Source organism: Cryptomeria japonica, chromosome 11, assembly GCF_030272615.1.
Source record: "Cryptomeria japonica chromosome 11, Sugi_1.0, whole genome shotgun sequence".
NCBI lineage: Eukaryota > Viridiplantae > Streptophyta > Pinopsida > Cupressales > Cupressaceae > Cryptomeria > Cryptomeria japonica.
Window position 1 is genome coordinate 46,186,361 of NC_081415.1, and position 20,787 is coordinate 46,207,147.

The window sequence follows — 20,787 nt, forward strand, 5'->3', positions numbered from 1 at the left end:
GTTGCAAGAGTATAAGGACATAGTGAGTGATGGAGCACCTTCAACACTCCCACCAAGAAGGTCTGTAAGCCATCAAATAGACTTTGTTCCTGGAGCATCCCTACCTAACAAAGCTACATATAATCTCACACCTAATAAAAACAAGGAGGTGTCAAGGCAAGTGTAGGAGTTATTGGAACAAGGACTGATTAAGAAGCGCATCAGCCCATGTGCAGTCTCGGTAGTACTAGCATCAAAGAAGGGAGGCAAGTGGAGACTTTGCACTGACTCAAGGGAAATCAATAGGATCACCATAAGGTATAGGTTCCCTATTCCTAGAATAGAGGATTTGATGGACTGTTTAGGAGGTGCTATGTATTTCTCTAAATTGGACCTTAAAAGTGGTTATCACCAGATTAGAATCAAGGAGGGAGATGAGTGGAAGACTACTTTCAAGACCATAGAGGGATTGTATGAATGACTTGTGATGCCATTTGGACTCACCAATGCCCCAAGCACCTTCATGAGGTTGATGAATGAGGTGTTAAAAGATTTCACAGGCAGGTTTGTGGTGGTGTACCTAGATGACATTCTCATCTATAGTAGAACCAAAGAGGAGCACCTTAAGCATTTGAGGTTAGTCTTAGAGAGGTTGCATGAGGAGAAGTTATCCATCAACCTAGAGAAGTGTGACTTCTTGAAGCAAGAGCTAGTATACTTAGCATTTGTGATGTCTAAGGGAACCTTGAAGATGGATCCAAGCAAAGTGGAGGCAATCTTGAATTAGCCTGCACCTAGAACAAGGACTGAAGTTAGGAGTTTCCACGGTTTAGCCCAATTCTATAGGAAGTTTGTGAGGAACTTCAGTGGCATATGTGGACTAGTCCTTGACACCATAAAAGGAGGCCTTAAAATTAAGTTTAAATGGACTGAGCAGGCTGACAAAGCATTTCAATTATTGAAGCAAGAAGTAGCCACAAAACCTATCCTACTCCTACCTACTTTTGACAAGCTATTCACATTGGAGTGTGATGCAAGTGGAATTGCAGTAGGGGGTGTATTGAGTAAAGAGGGAAGACCTGTGGTATTTGTCAGTGAGAAGCTTAATGAAGCAAAGAAGAAGTACTCAGCCTATGACCTAGAGTTGTATGCTTTAGTGCAGTCTCTTAAAAAATGGAGGCATTACTTACTTCCAAAGGAATTTGTGGTGTTCATAGACAACCAGGTGTTGAGTTACATTAACACTCAAGAGAATCTTATTAATAGACATCTGAAATGGATGGAATACCTCCAATCCTTCACCATCAAGCATAAGAAGGGGCAGCTCAACAAGGTGGTAGATGCTTTAAGCAGGAAGTTGTTGATAGTTAAAGAACTACAGTTGCAAAGCATAGGAATAGAAGGTTTCAAGGACCTCTATGAAGGAGATGAAGACTTCTCATCAGCTTACAATGTTTGCAAGGAGTTTGAGAACCATTTCCATGATGAGCAGATTACACTCTCCAAAATGGTCTCTTGTTCAAAGGTAATCAGTTGTGTGTGCCTAGAGGATGCATGAGGGAAAACCTCATCCAAGAAAAACACAACAGTAGTTTAAGTGAACACTTTGGAGTGAAAAAAACCTTGGATCTAGTACAGAGGTACTACTATTGACCAAAGTTTCCAAGAGATGTGAAAAGGTATGTAGAACAATGTGGTGTGTGCCAAAGAGCAAAAGGAGGATCAAGCAATGCTGGTCTCTATCAACCATTGCCAGTCCCAAATAGGCCTTGGGAATGTGTAAGCATGGACTTTGTAGTAGGACTTCCCAAGACAAAGACAAGTATGGACAACATCTATGTGGTAGTAGATAGATTTTCCAAGATGAGCCATTTCATTCCATGTAAAACTACACATGATGCTAGCTATGTTGCACATCTCTTCTTTAAGGAGATTGTTAGGATTCATGGACTCCCTTTAAGCATTGTTTCAAACAGGGATCGCAAGTTCATGGGCCATTTTTGGCAAAATTTATGGAGGAGACTTGGAGCTAATCTCTCATTTAGCTCAGCTTACCGTCCACAAACTGATGGTCAGACTGAAGTCATCAATAGGGTGTTAGGCAACTTGTTGAGGTGTTTAACTAAGGAGTATGGGCAGAGATGGGACCTAATCATTCCTTAAGCAAAGTATGCATATAATGATAGTGTGAATAGGACCACTGGAAAGAGTCCATTTGAGGTTGTCTATGGTAGACATCCAAGAGGAGTGTGTGAACTCAGGGAACTTAGTTCCATGGAGATGAAGAGTGGACAAGTAGAGGACTTCACTAAAACCATCAAGGAAGTCCAAGAGTAGGTTAAGAAAGCCATCCTTGAATCCACTCAAAAATAGAAGGCCAAAATGGATGAGAAAAGGAGAGAGGTTCAGTTCAAGGTGGGTGACTTTGTGATGGTCCATTTGAACAAAGCTAGGATGCAAAGTGGCAAGCCTACTAAACTACAAATGAAGAGGGTAGGACCTTGTAGAATTCTTGAAAAATATGGTGAGAACACCTATAAGGTTGAACTTCCTTCAGACTTAGCCATTTCACTAATCTTCAATGTTGTTGATCTGATCATGTACAAGGGTGAGATAGAAAGGCAGACTGAGAACCAAGGCAAGGTACTACAAGACTTAGATGTGAATGCCTTACCTCAAGTGAAGAAGCCTATAGTAAAGGAGATTTTGGATTCAAGGGTGAAGAAGTCTACTAGACACTAGGTCTACATGGAGCATTTGGTGAAATGGGTAGGCCAACCTGTATCTGAAGCTACTTGGGTGGAGGAGAGCAAGTTCAAGAAGCTTGGCATTGATTCGGCTCTTCTCACTCCCCTAATTCCTTAGTTTGTTGCAGAGGGGGAGTATGGTGCAGGAGAACCCTTCAAAGGGATCCCACCATTTTAATTTTTTTGTGTTCATGCTTCTTTAAGAAGCCATTGTATATAAAATAAAGAGCCATGTGCTCATTGGTCCTAGTTAGGGTCCTAGTTGAGGTCTTAGGGTCATAAGTCAAGATTGAGATTTTCTTGAAAATAGAGGGTATGTGTGTCTTTGAGGTGTTTAGGGGTCCTTCATAAAATGATGGTGTCCTTAGGTTAGCCCACTGTGGGTCTAGGAGTCAACAAAAGCAACATTAAGAAAGTTGCTCAAAAGTTGCAAAAGTTGCATGACAACTTTTAAAAGTTGTCAAGCAACTTTTTCCACCTAGAGGTCAAAATCCTTAGGTTAGCATGGAAAATCCTAATATGGGCACATAGATTGAGGAAAGGGTAGTATAAGTAATTGAAAACCCTAAGTTAATGGGTTGGATGTCAGTTGTTGTACGGCCAAAGCAAAGTGACTTGACTGTGACTACAATTTTGTTGCCAGTCGGCACAAATGGAGTAAAGGAAGATTGTTAATGGATTGATTCTCATGCAAAACTATGTGGAGTGTCTTGTATGGTGTATTAATTTTCATTTTTATCATTTAGATTAGGTTTTTGATTTGTAAGGGAGGTGTGTTTTTTAAATATTTTGTAAATTGCTACTCACTGTCCAGTTTTGGACTATTTTGAGAGAATGGGTTCATAACTCCATTCCCCATTGTGGAATCACCATGAAACCATGGGAAATGAGAGTAGAGACCCTATACTATACTCCAATACAAGAAGGGCCCTTGAAAGTGCAAGGAGGCCACTTAAAGACCCACTCCTAGGTGAGACTGAACAATGCCCGATTGGGAAGGGTTAAGTTGCAGAGGTCTTGGAGAGCAAGGAAGGTCAGAGGAGGAGGCACCCTTTGGAGGATATGAAGAGGGGTGAGTGAAGCACCATTGGTGTGAAAGAGGAGCTTCCACCAATCTATATAAGGTGGAAAGATCACCAAACCTACACTGTGACCCTAGTAGGCCTAAAAACCCTTCAAAACCTTAAAATCCACTTAGGGTAGTTTACGGACACATGGAGGCCTAAAACCTAAAAAATCCTTGACTCCTTGCCAAATGAATAGTAGGTCTTTTGGGAGGTTTCACAAGAAAATGCATCATTTTCAGGAGGGAGCCCTAATGGACTGGGTAGGAGAACTAATTGGTCACAATCCTTGTAGCCCTATTTTGTAGGCAAAACACAAAATGGTGAAATCGGTAAGGGGTTGAAAGCTTGAAACCTCTTGGGGGCACATGAATGGGTGGAAAAACCATGTATTAGACCTGACCTATCCTTGCTAAGACCTAGGAAGGTGTGGAACAAGCCAAACCCTTATTAGCCTAAGTAAGGGTTCTTTGAGTCTCATGAGTAGGTGAGACCTTAGGAGTAGTTTGTCAAATTGTTGGTGGGTGGATTGGGCAAGGTTAGGGGATTCCCAAGAAAAGGAAGTCCTAGAGACCCTAGGGTGTGGTTAGAGCACCTGGTGATCCAAGGAAAGGATCCAAGAGCATAGACTAGGCTAGTCTATCCCAAACCCCATCCCATCACTTGCGAACAAATGGTTTTGTTTGTTAATCTTCTCTATCATTGATCACCTAGCATAACACAACTTGCTAGCCAATGAAATCCATGATGTACCATGAATCACCCAACATTACACAGCTTGTTAGCTAGGAGTATTCACATTTCTTCTATTTTCTCTTATCATATGACTAATAGTAAGCATCTCCTTAGTAGACCTAGAAGTCATATCTCTTCTTCTATGACTGAGTGTTCAAGTAGAATTGTTGGGACTAGGAGGTACAGATCGACCAGATCCTCCACCTATTGGATGTAGACAAAATGAATGCTTTTTGGATTAGGATGGTACACAAAATCTACTATCAAAAGGTTGTCAAAAATTCTTGGGACTAGGAGTTGTGAACTGGCCTAGTCTTCTACTTTTCATGCCATCAAAATTTGAGTTTGATTGTCATCATTTACTTTGCCAAATTCTTCACACGTAATTCCTAAATCAATTTCCTACACACAAAATGAAAAAAATAGGTTTGTTGTTGGTGTAAATAATTATTCATCTTGGATATTATTACACTTACTTAAGTTTACTTAGGAAATGCATTTCATAGTAGTTTGGGTATGAGACACTTGGCTATTTGTGCCACATTGGGATAGTGTGTGTAGGAGAAATTCCACCTTTTATGGTGTTAATCTTGTTTTGACACTCCACATTCAGTGGGTGATCCACCTCATGTGGACTATTATATTATTTCTCCTACCTACCCACACCTATTTCCTACCTACCCTTGTTTCTTATTGAGCCACATGTCATGTTTGTGTTCTCACATATCCCTAGCCTTGCCTATATAAGCAAGCTCATCTACATTGTATGTAATTGATATTATTGATCATTTTCTATTGATGAGAATACAATTTATTCTTGTCCTATATTGTGTCTCTATTTTGTACATTTCATTGAGCTCTTGATCTTGGCAAAATCTCACATTTGTTGATCGGGGATTTCCTAGGTCAAACCTCAGGTTGTGAATTAACCTTGAAGTATAATGTTTTCCTTTTGAGGGAAAGGATAGATCTAATCTAAAAAATGTTTGAAATTGAACATGATACCTTGATTAATCTTTCTTGAATCCTCACACAAGGTTTTAGGATGTCATGCAAAATGTTGATCATGGATGTTGTGCTTTAACTTGAATTCTCCTTCAATGCTTGATGAATGCTTGATTTCTTTTTCACTTGGAATTGAATTGATTTTATAATTAAGAGATCACATGAATTCTAGGTAGACCCCTTCAAATGTTTTGAATTTTTGGAGTCGGCTAACATGAAGCTAATTTTTTTTTTCACACATGAGGCAAGAAATGAGGGGTCCTATTTGGGGTCCCAATCATGAGTACCAGGGCACCTAAGGCATCGTATTCTTGTCAATGAGGAATTAAAATTGAACAGAGGTTGAGGAAGGAGTTGAAAATGCAGATTTCAAGACGATGTGAATAGAGTCAAAGTTTCCATTAATGACAAAGGGGGAGATGTTTTAAATATTATTTTTTTTTGTCATTGATTTTTTCTTACTCATCGAGATAACGTAAGTTGATGACCTCTTGATGCAAAGAGTCTTGGAGCCTTGTTTGTTTCAACTTCTTGAGCGACTTGTCCTACTCAACCCTACAACTACTCAAGTCCTTCCTATGGCACTTGGAAGGGGTTATGACAATGAGACCTCCAAGGTTTGAACCTTCTTTACTTGCCTCCTAGGTATAGCCAATGGTTTATGGATAATCAACTCCACCACTTGAGGTTGTCACCTCAGTTACTCACACTCTCCTCTCCTGGGCTCCAACCACTCCTACAAGGATCTTAACACAAAATATCTTCTTATGGTTTCCCAATGCATTAATAAGGTGTCTTCAATGTTTTTTTAAGTTTTAGACTCACCAAATCCATCATCTTGGTCTCTCAAGCCTTCTAGGTCTCTACCAACACCTAAATAGGCCTAATTGCATTAGCCCTCCCTAAGTGGTTTTAGGGGTTTAATTTGCAAAAATCCCAAAAAATAATAGGAATAAATCATGGATTTGAGTACCCTTTTGGAAGTTATAGACAATACTAGAAAAGTGCATCTGGTTCATCTGTACAAGTGTGGTTTCCAATGCTACACTATTTTGTGGGGTTTTAGGCCTAATTGGTGGATTGACAAAATTGGTCTAGAACCCTTCACTAGTAAAATATCTTGCTCTAAAAACCTTGGTAACCTTCAAGGGAACTCAGAGGGATTTCCATTCATATGCCAGTTGGGCCTTCCCCAATCTCCATGTGCTCACAAATCGCACTTTACTTGTTGTCCTAACTCACCTACTCCCAGTAATGGGCCTAGGCCTTCATTGTTTCTCCTCCTCCTGGAGCTACAAAATCACACAACCTATTCCAAACCTATGTAAAGATCCTAACCAAGAATTCATAGTTATTTCAATAGGTGCCATCAAAGAATGCCTAGGCTAGAGCCATTTCTTGCTCTTAAACCCTACTTACAAGGGTTTTGCTCCTAGTTGCAAAGAATGAGAGAAATCTCTACAACCTGGAATAATAAAACCTACAAATCAACCTTATTGAAATAAAATTCAATGAACATACAAAGATGGAAATTATTTTACACTATCTAGTCCGTACTAGACCGTACAAGTAAGGAAATCAAGACAAAACTATCAAAAACTGGTGGTAACAAGATTGCTTCACAAACCAAAAACTTGCTCTTGCATTTCCAATCCTCCAAACCGTACAATAAAGTGAAATTTGGCTTATATACACTTGTTTTAGTTGGTTCAACCAAATTCCTAATGCCCATAGAAAAAAATGCAACTTTTGCAAGAAATTACAAAATGTTGCTCAGCAACTTTTGACAACTTTTGCTCCAAGATGCAATTTTGCATTCTATTGCATTCTAAGACTCTTGAAGGTCCTCAAACACCCTAGAAGACCTAAAAACAACTCATTTGACTCCTAAATCATGAATACATTCATCTAGAGTATTTTGCCTGTGAACTACCTAAGCATCTCACTTCTCAGGCTAACAACATCCTGAGCACAATTGACTCAACCCAAAATTTGGATAACTCAACCATGGCTCTACTGAGTCCTCAATGGTTGGTCCATTATCACATCACAAATTAACACACAAACTAAAAATAAATCAAATCTTGCATTCTTGGAGTGCTAGGTGCCCTGCACCACCTCACTTGTCGATCAATGCGAGTTCTCTCGCTAGTCTCATCGGGCATCGGGATAGCTTAAAATATGTTCAGATGATGGGAATAGAGGTTGAATACCTAGTGGATTGTAATGTAGTATAGTGAATTCAATATTTTGAAATTATTGAGTTTTTATTTATCCCTTTCTATTTATGATTTTTTTGGTTATGGTTGTATTTTCACTATTTTATGGTTTATTAGTTTCTAATTGTAATTTAATGTTCCTTCATATTTTTGTATAGATACTTTATAAAAGCCTATTATGGTGATTTGTTATATTATGGATAATGTTGTGGGCCAGATGGCTTGGCCATCGGTGCATGAAAGCATTGCATGAGTTCTACTTTTTAAAATTACATGAAACATTTTTAATTTATTTGATTTAGTTTTATTTGAAAAAGATTATCAATGATGTTTCCTTTCTCCAAGAATTGGATCTAGGATCTTTCCGTCAGATAATATGTAACAACCAATGACAAAATCTTTTCTTTACAAATGCTTATTTTATTTAATTACCATCTGAGCATGAATTATAATTTATACCTATATGGAAGCAAAAGATACAAGCTAAAGACTCATGTGCAAGTAAATTTCATAAAAGAAAGCAAGCAAGCATTATCTTGAATGACATTGAAACAAGCTCATCAGCTGCCTACAAGAGATAAATTGGAGAAAAGCAGAGGAAAGTGTTAAAGGGTGATAAATACATAGAGAGTCTGCAATACAAACAAACAATGTTTGGAGTGTGTGATGTGACGTCTCTAATTTCTGGATCCGGAGGGACTAACTGGTTTTGGAATTCCTTGGAAACCTATTGGGCCACAATTGGAGGAAATAAATGTGTTCATGCAAGGGCTACATTTTTTCTATTATGAGAATGATTCTTTTGCACCGAAGGATATTTGAAAGGCAATATCCAAAAATTTCTATAGTGCATGGAACAAGAGTTGGTGGTGTTACTACTTATCAAGTTGCCATTAGTTTTATGTTCAAAGTTATTCAATATACTCTAGTCAGTTATCTCTACCGAGATATTCAGTCAGTATGAACAGTCTAGTCGGTTATAGAAGAAAGTAGTCTCAAAACGTAGTATACACCGATCTATCTATCGAGTATCATTTCATGTCTACCGAGTAGCAAAGATGACACACCGAGTTGTTATACATCGAGTGAAACATGTTACTAGATTCGTTGAACTTGGACATACATATGAAAACATGTTACAAGATCAAGGCACATCTAACCATTATCACATTGGAAATTGCACTTAAAGATTGTGTATGATTTTGATGTCATCTAACCAATGAAATAATTTGCATGGTTATTCATTCGATAAATCATATTTGTAAGATCGAAGCAATGAATGGATCATCAACATTAGAGATCTATTTATTCGGCATGAGTTAAGAATTAAAGGGGTGTGCATGAGTGTAAGAAGACTGTTACAGAGACACAGAGGTCATTGAGAAGGTTTTTAGAGAATAGTCGAAGAACAGAGTAAACAGAAGGGTTTACCGAGTTACTATATGGGTTACCGAGGTATGCTATAATCAAGGTAACTTATTCTAAGCACATAGAATCTGCTATAACATTCCATATGTAAAGTTGTAGATATTTGTAATGATTTTATTGTAATATTTTGAAGTTGTAAGAGAAACCTTTAACAAGGTAAAAGACTCTAATCAAGTCTATAAATTGTAAAGCCTCTAACCAGGTGCAGCATTTAGTTAAAGTTTTGTAAAATCCTTTAGCAAAGTAGATCTAACAAATCTTGTTACTTCTAACAGGGTGAGGTATCAGAAATAGCTAAACATGTAGTTCTAACTAAGCACTCTTTATTATTGCAGTAGTGAAGTTGTGGGTGCCATCACCACCGCAGTTTTTCTCTCTGACCAAGAGTTTTTGCGTAACCAAAATATATGTGTTATGGAGTGAATCATGTATGATTGTTATCTATTTTTTTTAGCTTTATATTATGTTACTGCACTATTTGGTTTATGCATAACAGTAAAGTTATTATTGAAGAAAATTTTTGGAGTGCTGATTCACCCCTCCCCTCTCAGTATATTAGCTTTCCATATTGGGCCTAACAATTGGTATCAGAGCTTGAATCTTGGAAAAGGGTTTTATTGCCTAAAGAGAAAGATCTTATCAATGGAAGGCAATAAAAAATCTTGGAGGATTGTATATTTGCAAGAAGAACTGGATCATGCTAATCAAGTGACTGCAAACATGCAAAGACAAATGCAAAAATCTTTGAAAGTAAGAAGAAGATTATCTGATGATTTGTAGGACTCTCAAGAGTTAGTGAAACAAATTGAGACATCATTTGAGAACAATATATCTGAAGAAACTGAAGAAATGATTGGAGTATTGAAAGAAAAGAACAAAGCATTGGCTGATCAACTAAAAGCAATGAAAAGAGAACATGAACATTTCAGCACACAGATGACTAAAAATCTTGATGCATTAAGGACAACCAAGGATAAAGTAAGAGATCTAGAAAGAGAGAAACAACAACTTGAAGTCTTAGTATCTGATAAGAATGATGAAATCACAAGGTTGACTAGAATTCAACAAAATCTGTCAGATCAACTAGGTTATGCACATCATGAAGCAATTCTAAAAAATGATGAGAATCAAGCATTGAAACTTGAAGTATCAAGGTTGACTGATGAACTTGAATCAGAGAAGAAATCCAAAGAAACACTCAAGAAGAGTTATGAAGCATCAAAGATGTTGGATGAGCAACTGAATACAAGAGGAACCAACAAAGATGTAGGACTCGGTTACAAAGGAAAAGACTCTATCGAGAAGGGAATTCATACTACCGAGAGAGGAGAATCATAAAAGCAAGATGGAAACAAGAATAACATCAAAAGAAAGAAGCCTATTTGCAACTACTATGGAAATCAAGGTCACACTGCCAACATGTGTCAAATCAGAAAAGGTAAGCAACCGAATGTCACTAAGTCTAAAGGTAATTGTTACAATTGCAATAAATATGGTCACACATCTAATCAATGTAGGACAAAGTCTATTAACAATTATCAGAAGGCAAAATTCAAAGGGTTTTGTAAAAATTGCAATAGATATGGACATAGTACTGAGAAGTGCTGGCTTAAGCAAAAGAACTATATGTGGTCTGCACACCGAGCAAATGCTAGAGGTTACTGAACTCACACACATCCTTACCAATAGTATTTTGTAGTACCATGGGATTACAATACAAGTATATAGTGTGAATGTTGTGGAAGATATGGACATATAAGTGCCAATTGCTTTATAAGGTTTGGAATGAACAACTGAAGATCATGGAGAAATCCTGGTATGGCATGTTTTCATTGTCACAAAGTTGGACACTTAACTAGAGATTGCAGAGATCAACCTAGAAAAGACACTGAAGAATTAAAAGACAAATTAAAGATGATTTGGAAAAAGAAGGAAATTGTGCCAAATGAAGAAAGCACCTTACCTACCGAGTTAGGTGCACCTATTCCAAATTAATCGGTAAAGGTATGAAGGGACTGCATTCTCTCAAGGTTAAATCTTAACAGTTCCTATTTTATCATGTACTTAATTCAAATCTGCATAATAAAGATGTAATAGTAAGTTTGAAATTCTATCAAAGTTTTTTAAAGCACTATACAGGAAAACCTGTCAAGTCGGTGTATACAGGAAACCTGTCTAGTCGGTGAATGAAGGAAGTTTGGTTACTCGGTTAAAGCAAAAAAAGGAAAGAAATTTTAGTGGAACTGAGTGCATTTAATGTTTTTGACCTAACCTACATAGAGCCAGATAAGGCATATTGTGTACTTAAAAGCATTTTTGCGGTCATTTTTAACTTACCAAGTTTTTGAGAGAGTAGAGCAAGGCGAATCAAAGGCAATCAAACCTCCTACAAAGCAAATTCAAGGTATTTACATCAATCTCAATGCATTGTTAAGCTGGTTTACTAATCTTATCTAGTTGCCATTATTTGCTAAGTATAAAGCGTAAGTCATTTGAAAATCCTAAAACCCTAAGGATCCTTTGTTAGCTTTTATCTAAAATCTACAATGGCACCCAAGATCCAAGATCCCATAGTTGTCAAGAATGTAGAGAAGCCCTCACTAAAATACTCTTTGACTCCCAAAGTTGCATCTAAACTAGATGACAAAACTACTTTTCCACTCATCTCGAACAGAGTGTTGTTAGTCGAGGATGTGAGATTCTTCACCAAATGTCATGTTGAAGAACTTGGTCATGTTGAAATTAAAGACACCTATGATGAGCTGTGCACAGATGGTAAATTGAATAGCAAGTATGAACACATCAAGATCAAGGGATTAACTGAAGCCCTAACCTATCCCTATGTGTTCAAACCCCAATGGGTCAAGTTTGTTCTAAGCAGAGTTCATGGTGATTTCATGTGGCTAGAAGAGCAACCATTTAAGATTACCAAGAAAATCATTCATCTGATTACCAATTACCCCATTTATGATCATGCCTGTGCCCAAAAGATGATATCACAGAAGGAATTGATTAGTTTAACCGAAGTGGAATCAAATTGCAAAGGATTGAAACTGAATAATGTCATAGATGAAGAACTAAAATTTTCCATTAGAGTTATAGGTTATTGTTTCTTCCAATCGGCAAGGGAAAACAATGTACCCTGTGTAGCAGTAGACCTAGCATACAAAATTGTGAAAAAGGGAATGAAAATTCATCTATGTGAGGTGTTGCTAAAGAACCTATTTGATAATCTAAACACCATCAAGAAGTCAAAGAAGAACAACTCAGCTAATACTCTAAAGTTTGGATCATTACTGATATGCATGTTTTTCTATTTTGAAAAATTCTTTCCATCAGTCAATAAAGTTGTTTGAGAACTACATCGACTAATCACCCATCAGATAAATGACTTCATCAAGAAGTTAGGTGATAATTTCAATGATATTATGGATGACTACTTTAGTAAATTTCAAGAGAAAATGCATAATAGGTATCGGATTCCACCCCAGCTAGTGGAGAAATACAAAAATGATATATGTTTTGAAGTTGACACCGATTACTGTTATGTGAATGTTGTGGAACCAAGAACTCAATCTTTGTCACCTATGGGATATGAGATTGATTTTGACATCACACAACAACAAATTGATGCATTTCTCACATTACTGAGGCATGCTACTGAGCTAAGGTATGGAACCTATGAGGAAGTAAAGGAAAAGGTAAAAATGAGCATTGTAGTACCCAAAGCTACAAGCAAGGCAACAAAAATGATAAAGGCATTGTCAGAGAAATTTGGAGAAGACTCTTCCTCTACACCTGTCAAAGGCACCATTGCCATTACCAAAGAGGAATTTAAAGCCCAAGAGGTAGCAATAACACTAAGCACTAAATTGCCTAAGGGAAAAGTGTTGAAGAGAAAGAAATAGGACACATCAAAGGCCTCACCAACTCCACTTCCAAAGCGACCTAACACAAGAGCATCTGCATCCTCACCGAGTAAGAAAATAAAAAGTGTTACTGCTCCCAAGGTAACAAAGACCTACAAGAAATCTACTCAGAGACTCATTTTGGCAAAAGAGTCTAGTGATACCAAATCAGAGGATGCAAGCAAATTTCAGATTATCAAGAGCAAGAAGGTAAATGTACATAGTTTTGAAAACTTATGCACTAATCTGAAAGAATATGGTGGATTTGGTTCATTCAGATATGTAAAGTATGAAACCAGAAATAATGATGAGAAGAGACAAATTGAAGAAGCTGTCATCTGCACACTTCTAAAATTCTAGTTAGCTCCATTAGAACTAGCAAAGTCACTTCCAAATGAACTTTACCTGCATATTGATGATAGGTGGAAGTATGCAATGGACTCAAAGAAATAGATCAGAGAGAGAAGTCTGGTTCATCTATTTCCTAACATGTCAATAGCTGAAATTGAAGAACATCTGACAACCTACAACTCAAAGTTTCTTGTCAAATAGAGAGCCTTAAAACTGATGAATGGGCTGTATATTGAAGTTGAAAATGAGACAAAAGCAAAGTGGTAGGAAATATTTAAAATCAAGGATGCCAGTGAGCAAGCTAAAATTGAAATTATTGATGTCATTGAGCAAGATCTTGATGTTACCGAGAAAGACCCTGCTGACACCATTCAAATAGACGAAGATGTCATGGATATAGAGGCACCAGAATAGGAAATGATAGAAGGCAATGCATATGCAAAACTTGTATCTAGTGAATCAGTCTTGGAACAAGTTTAGTCTTATCCACCGGTCAAGAAACCTATCTCAACTGAAACCCCTCATGACATGGAGCAAGGCACCGAAGGTCACAAGTCTACAACAGTAGAAGGAACTACTCAAGAATAGACATCTCAAGCACCTTCTAACACTGAAAATGTTGCAACTAAGACACCTATCATCGAGACACCAAAGGACTCTACAGAGGCTAAAGAAACCAATCAAAGTGTTGCCTCTACCAAGCAACCTACTGAGGGTCATCAAGCCTCACAAGCCCTTGTCCTAGTTCCATTGGTGAAAGGTAAAGAAAAGAAGATGAAAAAGCATAGTTTTAAAGTTGATTTGTCAAAACCAATAGTGTTGCCCAATGTAGACATATCAAAATTAAAGGGGCAAGCACTCATTGATTTTGGTGAACTATGCAAAGCAAAGGCTGAACAAGAGAAGAAAATGGTGATTCAAAAGAAAAAGAAAGTACTTCAGAAGGTGAAAGCACTCTTAATAGATATGCTACCTGAAGCTACAGTATCAATAAATGCAGCCATCCACATTCAACTGGATGATCTCCTAACAAAGATAGAGACATTTGGAGTAGATGCATCAGAGTATTTGAGCAAGCTAAAAGACAAAGAGCTCACTAAAAAAATGATAGAAGAGGCATAGAAAGCTATAGCTATTAGCAAAGTTAAACTTGTCAAATTTATTGTTGAGTTGACTCCTCAACTCAAGCACATTCTTTATTTATTTCAGAAACTCTACACATTTTCTTTATTCATTAAAGACATTAAGAATAAAATAGAGGCAATTGAGAAAGAGATCACCGATCTCTCAAGCAAGTTGACCACAAAGCCAAATTTAGTTCATAATTTTTACACAAAGCTACAACAGCTCATGGCTCAACAATTGGACCTAAGAAATGAAGAACACAAGATCCGGATGAACATAATGATACTTTAGACATTATTCCTTCCTCATCTTTCATCCGTCCAAGAATAGATCAACCGAGCCACCTCCTTATCTACTACACAAGAGGGAAGCACTCTAGATGGCTTAATATCATTATTGGCTTATATTCAAGCACAAAATTCTTTAATGGACAGTGTAAAGATTGCACTCTCTGTCGCTCTCACTGAAGCACGGACCAAGTACAAATCCATTTTTGACCAATTACCACCCCCGAATGGTAATTAAGTTTTGATGTTTGTCAAAAAGGGGGAGTGATATGATATAGTATTAGAGGAGTGATACAGTATTGGGGGAGTGTAGCATTCAAAGCATCAAAGTATAAAATCAAACAAGAGGAGTATAGTATATAGGGGGAGTATATTGAGCAGAGAAAGCAGAGTATACAAGAGCAGTGAACCAAGTAGTATACAGAACAGTAAGCAAAGCACACAGAACAGATCACCAAGCATGCAAAATCAGAGTTTTATATAGTATATTGATAAGGGGAGTATATCTGGATATATTATATTATTGACTATTGTATATACTGTCAGTATAGTCAAATTTTGCAAGTATATAGATTATTAAGTTATAACTTTGAAAGTAGTTTTTGTCAAACATCTCAACTAATGTCAAAAGGGGAGATTGTTACTACTTATCAACTTGCCATTAGTTTTATGTTCAAAGTTATTCTATATACTCTAGTTGATTATCTCTACTGAGATATTCAGTCGGCATGAACAGTCTACGGTTACAGAAGAAAGTAGTCTCAAAATGTAGTATACACCGAGATGTCTACCGAGTATCATTTCATGTCTATCGAGCAGCCAAGATGACACACCAAGTTGTTATACACCGAGTGAAACATGTTACCAGATTCATTGAACCTGGACATACATATGAAAATGTGTTACAAGATCGAGGCACATCTAACCATTATCACATTGGAAATTGCACTTAAAGATTGTGTATGATTTTGATGTCATCTAACCAATGAAATAATTTGCATGGTTATTCATTCGATAAATCATATTTGTAAGATCAAAGCAATGAATGGATCACCGACATAAGAGATCTATTTATTTAGCATAAGTTAAGAATTAAAGGGGTGTGCATGAGTGTAAGAAGACTGTTACAGAGACACAGAGGTCACCGAGAAGGTTTTCAAAGAATAGTCAAAGAACAGAGTAAATAGAAGGGTTTACCGAGTTACTATATGGGTTATCGAGGTATGCTATAAGCAAGGTAACTTATTCTGAGCACATAGAATCTGCTATAACATTCCAAATGTAAAGTTGCAGATATTTGTAATGATTTTATTGTAATATTTTGAAGTTGTGAGAGAAACCTTTAACAGGGTAAAAGACTCTAATCAAGTCTATAAATTGTAAAGCCTCTAACCAAGTGCAACATTTAGTTTAAGTGTTGTGAAATCCTTTAGCAAAGTAGATCTAACATATGTTGTTACTCCTAACAGGGTAAGCTATCAGAAATAGCTAAACATGTAGCTCTAACCGAGCACTCTTTATTATTGCAGTAGTGAAGTTGTGGGTGCCATCCCCACCGTAGTTTTTCTCCCTAACCAAGAGTTTCTGTGTAACCAAAATATATGTGTTATGGAGTGAATCATGTATGATTGTTATCTATTTGTTTTAGCTTTATATTTTGTTACTGCACTATTCGATTTATGCATAATAGTAAAGTTATTATTGAAGAAAAGTTTTGGAGTACTGAGTCACCCCTCCCCTCTCAATATATTAGCTTTCCATATTGGGTCTAATAGGTGGACTCGAAGTACTTTTCGACTTCCAGAATACCAAGAGGTTACGTACACAATCTCCCAATAGAAGGGTGATTTCAAGAATTACCTCTCCAGCCCATGACTATTCAGGAAGCACTTCCTCAGACAAAGGACTATTGGCCTCCATGGGATCAAAGAAAAAAATTGAATTGCATTGACTCTAGATGATGTGGTGGTATCCTTCATGAAGAACTCTACACTATAATTGAAAATTCACGAGCGAAACTGCAAGATAGTGAACAAAAATACATTCTTGAAAAGTGTGAAGAATGGAACTTGGTTTGGGTGGGGCCAGGTCAGGTGGCTCCTCTAGAGGTTGATGAGATAGAAATTATATTAGGATTTGAAAAAGATCACACTCGTGGAACTTCCTGTGAAACTGATCGATTGCATTGTTTGGGTAATGCATTCCAAATAGATACAGTTGCATACCATTTATTTCTCTTGAAAGCATTTTATCCTAATGGCATTAAATTAAAGTAATTTCTCTATTTTCTGGTATTGGTGGAGCAAAGGTTGCATTGCATCGACCTCGGATACATATTTCTGCAGATACAACACAACTTAAATGTATACCAAATCGATGCAAAGAAACCTCTGCTCAACAGATCACTATAAGATAGAGAAAGTAATTAAATTTAATGCCATCAAGATAAAATGCTTTCAAGACAGATAATATTTTTTTGAAAATAACACTGAATCAAATAAATTAAAGATATTTTATGCAATTTTTAAAAGTAGCTAAACTCATGCAATGCTTTCATGCACCGATGGCCAAGCTGTCTAACCCACAACATCTGATATCATCGAAATTCTGATGGAAACTATAGAAACATTCGACAAGGATGTTGTATGTTTGATGTCACTTCATTATCGAATAGTCATCGACTCATGGTAATGGGGGAGCATCGGAATTCTGACCATAATACGACAAAATTTTTAGTCGAAGGAGCAAACATAGAAGCCATCGGAAGAGTTCATAACATCGTTGGACTGTAGATGCAAATCACATTGTCGAGAAGACTGATGATAAGTTTTCAATGGTTACATTTGTTAGAAGTCTGACATGTTGTTGTCGGACTTCTGACAATTAGCTGTCAGCAATTAGGCTAGAATGTACTAGTGTTTGGACCCTTTTCTGGCAAGTTGTCACTTCTAGATTGTTTGTTTCTTGGTTTCAAGAATAGATAGTTTGAGCTTAATGGCTAGTTGGAGATTTCTTCTCTTGCAAAGTGTTTTCTTGTCTTTCGGATCCAATTGGCACCACACATGATGTTCTCGAGCCCTTGGCCAACCTTCCTTTGTGCTCTGCACTTCATTTGTGTCCTTGGCAGAGGAGATCTTCACACTTTGGGTCTGACCTATTATACATGTTTCATTTTCTTGTCTTGGAGAATGTAATATTTTGTGGCCAACCTGGATGTGTTCTGGATGTTATATATATTGCTTTATTTGATCTTTTGGGAGATAGCAAAGAGATATGATGATAATAATTAATGATTTATAATTAGAACACCTTTTTGAGGTCCAATCAGATTGTATTCTGGAATGTATGTAGTAATTAGCATGTAAGCTTGCATGTTTTCCCGCATGTTGTCAGCTAATTTATGATGAATCTATGATATTGCATATGTCTGATCTTTCTTTTTTGTTGGCATTAAACACTCAGATGATAATAGTTGATGTTGTCATTGATGGCAACCAACTGGTAGACATGGTTCACAAGTTATCTTGGCAGTTACTACAAAGGTTATTCACACCGGCATCCAGTTACACCGGCAGTAGATTATAACGACATCCAGAATCAACATGGAATTAATATTGTTTATGTAAAATGTTTTGTAATGTAATATTATATTTGTATGGCCAACATGATGCATTGTAAAGACTCATATATGTATGAGATCTTGTAGGTCATTTTGGAATGTAAGAAAGGAATTAGGTATGTATGGAAGTGGTATTAGTGAATAACTACATATGCATTTTGATGTAATTATGTTATGAGAAAATAAGAGTAGAGCAGAGCAAAGTAAGGTTTATGGAAGAGGTATCTAACAAAGCTTAAACGAGGAATCCAACATTGCAAATGCTATTTTGAGCAGTACATTGTTATTGGATTTAACCATCCAATTGTCTAGTAAGTGGGACTCGTTTTTGTGTTGAGCAGTGAGCTCTAGGCTATTGGCCTTCCTACATGTGCAGGCCCCTATTGTACAAGTAATATTTATTCATATTGGCTAGTGAGTAAATATTGTGGGTCACAAATCCCATCGAGGTTTTTCCCCTACCGGGTTTCCTCGTTAAAATATTTGTGTTATGGTGTGCATTGATGCTTATTCTTTTGTTTCTCTTTACTGCATTATTATTTGTTTATCTGTATATTAATTTGGGTTATAAAGTTGCAAACAAGTTAAAATCTTTCATCTACTAGTTAGACACTAATTTATCCCCCTCTCTCAATGTCTTTGGGACTATTCTAGCATCTAACAATTGGTATCAAAGCCTAGTCCTCTATTTGTAGAAGCCTAACAACTTGAGGAAGATTCTGAAACTGGTACTAATGGAAAGTTTGAGACAACAGTTGGAAGGAGCTCTTGAAGATTTTTATGTAGAAAAATTGAAGAATATCAAACTGGAAGATGAACTTAGAACTGCTTGGGAATTTATCAAAGCACTTCAAGAAAACCTGGTGATAGCAGAGAATAAGAGAAAAGAATTACATGTGCAATTGCAAAATCAAGATGATGAAGAAAAGGAAACTCTCAGAGATATTGCAGAAAAATTGAGACAAGAGAACAGTAACATGAAGAATGAGATGCAAGATTTAACCATGAGACTATGCAAGGATACTAAAGATAGAAAGAAGAATGGGGAATATTTGGCCAGAAGACTTATTGAAAGATTAGATGATTTTCTAAGGCTTGGTTATGAAAATGATATGCTTAAAATAGATTTGATTCACATGAAACATGACAAAGAGGAACTTATGAGACAAGTTATCACTTTGGAAAGTCATTTGGTCACTGCAAATGAATACAAAGATAAATTCAAGAATAGTTTAGACAAGCTTGATGATATGTTGAAAAGTCAGAAACCTGATGGAGAAACAGTTGGACTTGGATTTGAACATGGAGAAAGTTCTGGTACTAAAAAAAATCATGATCACAGCAAATCGGTAAGGCAACCTAATGCTTATAAATTCAATGGAAAATGTTTTAATTGCAAAAAATTTGGTCATAGAGAAAATCAGTGCAGATTTAAGAATAATCAGAATGCATACTCATCCACCAGTCAATGTTCCAAATGCAATAAAAATGGTGATAACTTAGATAATTGTAGAATGAATGTGAAATGTTATGTTTGTGGTATATTTGGACAATTATCTAATCAATGCAAAACTCAAACCAGTCAAGGTTATGGAAAAGCTATTCAAAGAAACAATGTAACCTGTTATGCATGCAACAAGATTGGGCATATTGCAAAATTTTGTAGAAGCAAGAATGTACCAGCGAACAATAAAGGATGTAATGAAAAAGGCAAAGAAAAGGTAAATGAAATCAAACAAGAATTCAGTAAATAATGGATTAAGAAGAGAGATCAAAGAATTGATGAATCTATCTTTGCACTAGCAAAATAGGGTAATCCTGCACTAGCAAGAGATTCTTCATATAACTAAGGAATAATCCTTAGGGGCAAGGAAACTAATTGAAGATCATGCATTTACCCTTAGTTGGTGGTAAGAAGTTATAATTCTTCTTTATCGACAGACATGTTGAGTATTCACTTCATCGATGAAGCATTTAATGTAGTTGTAAGTTAACTTTTTGGTTATAAAGCTTGGTAACTTCTCATTTCAATTCACCAGAGCATTCAAGCATTCAAAGGAGAGTGAAATTGAGCAAAGGCATCCCAAAGGCAAAGCAACAAAGGTTCTTTAGAGCATTTAATGATTTCTTAGCTAAAAGGTATTTATCTTACGCAATGGCATCTTCATCCTCTATTCTCAAATTCGTTGCAAACCCTACTATTGTGGAGAATATAAAATGACCTAGACCCATTTTCAAAATCATCCCTAAGATAGGAAAACTGGATGACTCCACTGGTGCATTTTCTAGAATCCTGAAAGGAGTTGCATTTTCTGAAGAT